Source organism: Nycticebus coucang, chromosome 16 (genome assembly GCF_027406575.1).
Source record: "Nycticebus coucang isolate mNycCou1 chromosome 16, mNycCou1.pri, whole genome shotgun sequence".
In the NCBI taxonomy this organism is placed as follows: domain Eukaryota; kingdom Metazoa; phylum Chordata; class Mammalia; order Primates; family Lorisidae; genus Nycticebus; species Nycticebus coucang.
This window is the reverse complement of record NC_069795.1, coordinates 47,604,358-47,613,232: the sequence shown is the minus strand read 5'-3', so window position 1 is coordinate 47,613,232 and position 8,875 is coordinate 47,604,358. Positions and strand designations below refer to the sequence as shown.

At 40.4% G+C, this 8,875-nt stretch overlaps 1 non-coding gene across 1 annotated transcript; it reads left to right on the top strand.

Moving 5' to 3' along the window:
* Nucleotides 1-228: 228 nt before the first annotated feature.
* Nucleotides 229-335, top strand: LOC128568206 (U6 spliceosomal RNA). The gene has a single exon (XR_008375029.1). It is a non-coding gene; the product is annotated as a U6 spliceosomal RNA (small nuclear RNA).
* The last annotated feature ends 8,540 nt before the right edge of the window (nt 336-8,875 follow it).

The window sequence follows — 8,875 nt, the reverse complement described above, 5'->3', positions numbered from 1 at the left end:
GTGTCCAGAAAAATCTAAAATATAATTCCAACTTTGAAATATAGGATTCTTCAACTAACAAGGCTAACTAGTCCATAAAAAGTGTATCTATTACCTGATTTAATTCAACTCAACTACATTTGACAGTATTTATTGAATACTTAGTATGTACTGTACTTAGCTCTGTACTAGGTACTGTTACTGTAATGTGAATATTGGAAACACAACGTTTTAAAAATTGAGACAACAGTGCTCGCTTCGGCAGCACATATACTAAAATTGGAACAATACAGAGAAGATTAGCATGGTCCCTGCACAAGGATGACATGCAAATTCATGAAGCGTTCCACATAAATGTAGAATATAAAAGTCTGAACACAATAATTAAGAAAATGCCATGAAAGCTATGTTAACCAATTCAATGAAAATATTTCAAACTGTATATAAAACCAGCACATTGTACCCATGATTGCATTATTGTACACAGTTATGATTTAATAAAAAAAAAAGATGGAGACTTTCTCTTTTACGTTTACATGGATGGAGCTGGAGCATATCCTACTTAGTAAAGCATCTCAAGAATGGAAGAAAAAATATTCAATGTACTTAGTACTATTATGAAACCAATTTACAATTACTCACACTTTCATATGAAGAATAGATTACAACTATGGCCCAAGATGAAGGAGGGAGAAGGGGGGCAGGGGATAGGAGGGGAGAGGTCAGACCAAGGGAGGGTGAAGGATGGGATCACACCTATGGTGCATAATGCAAGGATACATGTCAGATCTATTAGTATAGAGCATAAATGTCTTAACACAATAATTAAGTAAATGAGATGAGGCATATATTAACTATGTGAGGTAAGTGTTCCTAATTCTATATGAAATCAGCACATTGTACCCCATAAATGCGGTAATGTATACATGATCTATGTGTTTATGATTTAATAACAAAATAAAAACTCATTTTATAAAATTGAGACAACATAATTGAATTAGAGTGCCTCTTTTTTTTGAGACAGAGACTCACTGTGTTGCCTGAGCTAAAGTGCTGTGATGTCATAGTTCACAGCAACCTCAAACTCTGGGGCTCATGCCATCCTCCCATTTCAGTCTCTCAAATGGCTGGGACTACAGGTGTACATCATCACTGGCTCTTCTATTTTTAGTAGAGATGGGGTCTCATTCTTGCTCAGGCTGGTCTCAAACTCCTGAGCTCAAGCAATCCACCCACCTCAGCCTCCTAGAGTGACAGGATTACAGGTGTGAGCCACCGCACCCAGCCTGAAATCACATTATGTGGATAATTAATATAATTTAAGAAGACAGCAGAAAAATATCTTCTGACTTCTGTGAAACATCAGACCTCATTAATTCAGAATTCAGTTCTAGAATTGACCAGTGGTTCTATGTGTAACATCTACAAAAAAAAAAAAAAAAGTTTGCTAAGTCCATTAATGGGTACAGAAAAATACCCACCTCATGAAAACATTTTTTAAGCAAACTTATGGTGGTATTGTATGTATGCATGATCTTACACATATGTGGAAGCTAAAAAACTTGATCTCATAAAAGTAGAGAGTAGAATGATGGTTAGCAGAGGCTGGGCTTTTAGTGAGGAGATTGTTGGAGAAATGTTGGTCAAAGGATACAAAATTTCACTTACATATGAGGAATAAGTTCAAGAGGTATTGTAAAACATAGTGATTATTGTTAATACCTTTTTTCTTGATGAATGCTAAGAAAGTGGATATAAAGTGCTATCACCACAAAAATTATAACTATGTGAGATAATGCTTTTGTTTGATTAGCTATGTTTTAATCATTTTATAATGCATATAGACTTCAAAATGTCATGTACATGGCAAATACACATATGTGCAATTTTAAAATGCAATTTAAAACATTTTTAAAAACTAGCTGAAGATAATAGACTTAATTGATGTAACTGAATGTTGTGGGCTTCTATTTTTAGCCACTTGTTTGCTGAGTTTTCACAAAAGAATAGCATTGCCTTCATTTCAAAGTAGCCTATATCAAAGCCTTTTAAACTCTTCCTCTTTGCTCTCTCCTCTTCTCCTTTTCTATCCTCTTCTCATCTTCTGTAGTGCAAAATCATGAGGGCTGATTTTGTTCCTCATACTTACTTACAAACACCATACTCCATATGAGGAATATTTGATTACTTAATTTACTCAACAAATGTACTTTGAGAATGGTTTATTCTGTGAGGCCATGGGGCAATACAAGGAATAGTAGGTGAAACACACACAAAGATAATCTTAATTCTGTTATAAGATATACTTTCTCATTGTCAGAGCAGCCCCCAAATGGAATTGACATCACAGTAAGGAGTCTTCCTTTATGGGATGAGATACTCAATTGTTAGATGGGAATGATGTAAGGAGAACTTCAGAAAAGTATTAATCTAAATGATTCTTGAAGTCAAAAATGTATAACATTCATGAGGATGATGACATGACTGTGAGGTGGGAAAGAAAGGAAAGGGAATAGAGGAATAAGAAATAATTTTATCATTCTTATTAATAAATAATTATACTCTGTGCTAACTGTGGTCTCCAAGAATAATGATGCTGAGAAATGGTGTTGTAGTAGTGAACCAGAATCAAACTTTGTTTAGTTTGAATAATTCTTTTTAAAATATTTGTCTAAGGGGCCAAGCATGGTGGCTCATGCCTATAATCCTAGCACTCTGGGAGGCCGAGATGGAAGGATTACCTAAGGTCAGGAATTTGAGATCAGTCTGAGCAAGAGTGAGACACCATCTTTACTAAAACTAGAAAAATTAGCAAGGTGTGGTGGCAGGCACCTATAGTTCCAGGTACTCAGGAGGCTAAGGCAGGAGGATTGCTTGAGCCCAGGAATTTAAGGCTACAGTGAGATATGATGATGCCATTGCACTCTAGCCAGGACAACAGAACCAGTCTGTCTCAAAAAAAAAAAAAAAAAGTGTTTAATGAATAGGAATTTTATTGCTCTAATTTGTATAATATTGTGGGGAGGGAAGGAAGATGGCAGCTTTCAACAGAGGCTTCTGTCCAGAGAGAGAGATGCTGGACAGAAGTAGACTCAGTGAAGCTAAAGGTAAAGGTGGGACACTGAGCATAGATAGAAAATAGAAAATGCACATCTTCTCTGCTGAGGCATGCTGCGATTCCAAGAAAGAGGATCCAAGAAAACAAATTCCAGGTATAAAACTCATCACCAAGAGGATGAGGGACCCCCACCCCCAGGTGGGAGGCTTGCTGTGAGCTCTCTGCAAGTGAGCAGGGAAAAAAAGACTTCTCATTTTACCCTATGGGAGAGAGCTGCTAAACATCAAGCCTCCTTTTCCAGGGAGGTCCAACTTGTGAGCTTAGGCATCATCCTGCCCAACATAAAATTGAATAATTATTTTCTCCACAGTTCTGGACACCCAGTCCACTTTTCCCCCATTGCCTGGTTGTCTGAAGGTCTACCCGCTGCAGGGCCCACTGTGTTTGGCAATTTCCTAAGAGGCCTGGGCATTGTGTGGGCCACTAGACAGCAGCACAAAAATAGTGACTCATGTGGAAGCAATGGGGTGTGAGGGAGAAAGGGATGCATGAGAGAGAGGGACCCTTGGTGACAGTGTGCAGTAGGCAGAGGCACAGACAGCCCTGTTCTGACTTTGGAGGGTGCACTTTCCTGGTCCCTTTCCTCAATAGAGGGGACAAGGCTCTAGCCCCTTGGGTTTGCCGGTGTCAGTGCATGGCAGACAGAGGCACAGACAATGCCTCTGTTCTGACTTTGGCAGGTGAACTTTCCAGAACCCCTTTCTCACTGGAGGGGACCATGCTCCAGCCCCTCAGGTTTGCAGGACAGAACTGCCTGTGGATTCCCACTGTCTAGCCACTGGAGACCCTCTGAACTCTCCCTGGTGAGCAGTGATTGTACTGCCCAGGAAAATCTAATTAGAACTCTCAAACTGAGCTGTTCACTAGGGGACCATCCAAAGTGCACAGTAGTTATTTTGTAGCAGGAAGGGGATTCTCTTCCTCCAGCTGTTATTGGTGGGGGATGGGACACTACAGTTGCCTGCATCTCTCCCTAGCTGAGATTTCAGCCTAATACCATGACTCATTAGGATTGGGTAGAGGCCGGCTAACTTCAAGACAGAACCAGCTTGAATCATCTCACTAAGCAGGTTCTCAAAGTCTCTGGTTGTAGCTCTAAAAGGACCACTATAAGGCTGTAGGGGAAAAGCCAAAATCACAAGTCCCAGCTCATTGGTAATGAGCTGGTTAGCTCCAGTTCCTGGAGCCCACATCCAATCTCACCCTACCAGTTTTAATTGCCAAATTGCAGAAAATACTCATGGGGCAGGGCCAGCAGAATAACTCTGGCAACATGAATAATCAGAGTAGATCGACTCCCCCAAGGAATGACAAAGGAGATACAACAGAAGGTGCTATTTATAGACAAATGGCTGGATTGTCAGAAATAGAATTCAGAATATGGATGGAAAATAAGGTGAATAGAATGGAGGAAATGATGGAAATAGAAATCCAAAGAATTGTTCAAAAGTTGTCTCAAGAAATTAACAAATTCAAAGACAAAGTCACCAATAATACAGATTTAATAAGAAAAAAATCTAGCAGAGTTCGAAGAAGTGAAAAAGTTATGTGAGGAGTTTGGAAATACAGTAGAGTTCCTCAGTAATAGAGTTGAGCAGGCAGAAGAAAGGATGTCAGAAATTGAAGACAAGTCTTTTGAACAATCCCAAGCATTCAAAGAGGCAGAAAAATGGAAAACAATTCCCTGAGAACATTCCCTGAGAGGGTTGTGGGATCATTGCAAAAGATCAAACATCCGAATTATAGGGATTCCTGAAGAAGAGGATGGTCCTAAAGGCACAAATGCTCTACCCAAGATATTATGGAGAAGAATTTCCCAAGCATTGCAAGAGATAAAGAAATTCAGACAGTAGATAGTTTCAGAACCCTCAATCCAAATAAAGCATCTCCTAGATGCATTGTAATTAACTTTGCTAAAGTTAATTAGGAGAAAATCCTGCAAGCAGCCAGATGTAAGAAAATCATTATCTACAAAGGGAGAAATATTAGGATGATTGCAGATCTTTTAGCCAAAACTTTTCAAGCTAGAAGAGGATAGTCATCGACCTTCAACCTGCTAAAAGAAAACAACTTTTACCCTAGGATTCTGTATTCAGCTAAACTGAGTTTAACTTGTGATGGAGAAATCAAATACTTTACTGACATACACGTGTTGAGGGAATTTGCCATAACCAGACCAGTTCTCCAGGAAATACTCCCACCCATTTTCCACAATGACCAGCATAATGGTCTACCACCAAAGTACACTCACCCAGAATTTACCAAATAAAATCTAAATTTCACAATGGTGAAAAGATTAAAAATATGCACTAAACCTTTGAAAAACATTATGGCCAAAACACTACCATAACTTTCAATTCTCTCAATTAGTGTGAATGGCTCAAAGTCTCCACTAAAGAGGCACAGGTTGGCTGACTGGATACAAAAATTCAGGCCAAGTATCTGTTGCTTACAAAAGACTCACCTTGGGGGAGAGAGACAAGATGCCAGACTGAAGCCAGCTTTCAGCAGAGGCTCCCATCCAGAGGGAACAATAAAGGCCAGAAATAACCCAATAAAGTGGAAGATAGGGAGCTGAGCTGAGAGAGAGGATCAATAGATGTGCATCACCCCTGCTGCGACAAGCTGGGACTCCAAGGAAACAAATTTCAGGTACAAAACCCATCCCAAAGAGGACAGGAATCCTTCCCCTTCTACCCCACAAGAGAGTGGCTTGAGGCAAGTAGAAAACAGAAGACCTTTTGTTTCACCAAAGGGGAGAGACAACTGAGGGCCGGGACTCCTTCTACAGAGAGATACCACTGCAAGCCCAGTGGTATCTACAGAGAGATACCACTGCAAGCCCAATCTCTTGCCTGGGCCAAAAGTTGATCTACTATTCTTCTTACCTTCCTGAACCCCCAATACACACACACCCTCTCCTGGAAATCTGGAAGACTACCCCTGCAAAATCCAGAGTGTTTGGCAGATTTTTGCTAAGGTGGGGCACCTCCTGGGCTGAGGGACACTGGCACTGAAACTAGAACTTTTATAGAGGTGGGGAGTCACAAGGGGAGAGAGACTTGCCCCATGTTAGAAAGAGCATAGCTCGGGTCCAGCACTACCAACCACTGGGGACTGTGGCCCGCCAGCTCCCCAGCTTGGCAGCCCTCTGTGGGCTGCTTGGTTCTTCTCTGGGCCCCTGCAACTGGTGGCAATGGCAATGACTCCCACCTGGCTCCTACAATCTGTGGCCCATGGCTGGCAACTCCCACCCAGCTCCTGTAACTGTGTGGCCCATGGCCAGAGACTCCACCCTCCTGCTGTCTGCCCAGCTCCTGAGACCCACACCGGTGGCACCACCCCCAAAAATGGCAGCACTGCCCCTGACAGTGGTGGCAGCTCAATGGTGCCTCCCACAGGGGTCAAATTGAGCCACCAGTGGACCCCCACTGCCTAGATGCTGAGGACCTTTTGAATGCTCCCACCTAATTTGTGTTTGTGTCCACTGGGACAATCAGTTTGGAACTTTTGACCTTGGCTGATCACCCAGGCATCCACCAAGGTTGTACCCTGGTTGTGTTGTTGTGGGAGTATGGGATTCTCCCCTTCCAGTTGTCACCTGTCGGGGGGGAGGGTCTTAGTTGCTTACATATCTCCACAGCTGATATTTCAGCCCAAAGCCACTTATTCACTAGTTTTGGACAGAGACTAGCTGAATACCAGTCAGTGCTATCTAGCCCCACCGTACCAAGGAGATGCCCAGAGTTTTAGGCAGTAATTCTGAATGAGACCTTGGCAAAGCTCTAAGGGAAAAGCCACAATCACCAGTCCCAGTTCTTTGGTAAAGAGCTGGTTAATGACAACTCCAGGAGCCCTCAATTCAATTTTGCCTTGCCAGCTTCTCTAGACAAATGGTGAAAAATTATCACGGGGTGGAATCAGCAGAAAAATTCTAGCAACATGAATAATCAGAGTAGATTGACTCCCCCAGGGAATGACAAAGGAGACACAACAACAGATCCCATTCATAAACAAATGGCTGAGATATCAGAAATCAAATTCAGAATTTGGATTGCAATAAGATTAACAGAATGGAGGTAAAGATGGAATTAGAAATGCAAGGAACAATTTGTTCTCAAGAAATTGTTGAGACAACTCAAAGTTGTCTCAAGAATTCAATGAATTCAAAGACAAAATGCAAAGATTTTGACACATTGAGGCAAGAACTTGCAACCCTCAAAGATCTGAGAAATACAGTAGAATTCCCTCAGTAACAGAATGGAACAGTCAGAAGAAAGGATCTCTGACATTGAAGACAAAGATTTTGAATGCTCCCAAATGATCAAAGAGGAAGAGAAATGGAGAGCAAAAATGAATCATTCCCTGAGAGAATTGTGGGACCACTCTAAAAGAGCAAACATTCACCTCATAGGAATCCCTGAAGGAGAAAAGGATGGTCTGAAAGGCACATATACTCTACTTCAAACTTGAGGAGAACCTCCCCAGTATGGCAAGAGATACTGAAATTCAGATAGAAGACAGTATCATAACCCCAGCATGACTCAACCCAAATAAATCATCTTCTAGACACATGTAATTAACTTCGCTAAAGTTAACATGAAGGAGAAAATCCTGCAAGCAGCCAGATGTAAGTAAATCATAACCTACAAGGGGAAGAATATTAGAATGACTGCAGATCTTTCTGCTGAAACTTTTCAAGCCAGAAGAGGGTGGTCATCAACCGTCAATCTCCTAAAACAAAACAATTTTCAGCCCAGGATCCTGTATTCAGCTAAATTGAGGAGAAGTTATTTATGACAGTGAAATTAAATACTTTAATCACATACACATATTGAAGAAATTTCTCATAACCAAACCAGCTCTTAAGGATATCCTCAGACCCATCCTCCATAATGACCAGCACAATGCTCTACCACCAAAATAAACTCACTCTGAAATTCTTGACCAAAACCCAATTTCCACAGTGGTGAAAAGATTCAAAATGTCCACTGGACTTTTGAAAAAAATGACACTCAAAATACTACCAGGCTTATCAATACTCTCAATTAATGTGAACAGCTTATACTGTCCTCTTAAGAGGCACATGTTGGCTGAATGGACACAAAAACTCAGGTCAGATATCTGCTGAATACAAGAATCTCATCTTACCTTAAAGGATAAATATAGACTCAGGGTGAAAGGATGGGCATCTTTAATCCAGGAAAATGGAAATCAGAAAAAAGCAGGGGTGGCAATTTTATTTGCACATACACTAGGTCTTAAATCAACAAAAGTAAGGAAAGACAAGGATGGTCACTTCATATTTGTTAAGAGAAACACTCAACATGATTAGAGGTCAATTATTAACATTTATGAACCCAACCAGAATGCTCCTCAATTTATAAGGGAGACCCTAAAAGACATGAGCAATTTAATATCTTCTACCACCATAATAGTTGGAGATTTTAACATCACGTTGGCAGTGTTGGATAAATCTTTCAATAAGAAACTAAGCAAATTAATTTTGGATTTAAACTTCACCATACAAGAATTGAATTTAGCAGACATCTACAGAACATTTTATCCTAACAAAACTTAATACACATTCTTCTCATCAGCCCATGAAACATCCTCCAAAATTGATCACATCTTAGGTTACAAGTTTAACTTCAGCAAATTTAAAAATATAGAAATTATTCCTTGTATTTTCACAGATCATCATGCAATAAAAGTTGAACTCACCAATAATAGGTGTCTGCATACTTATACAAAGACATGGAAACTAAATAACCTTAT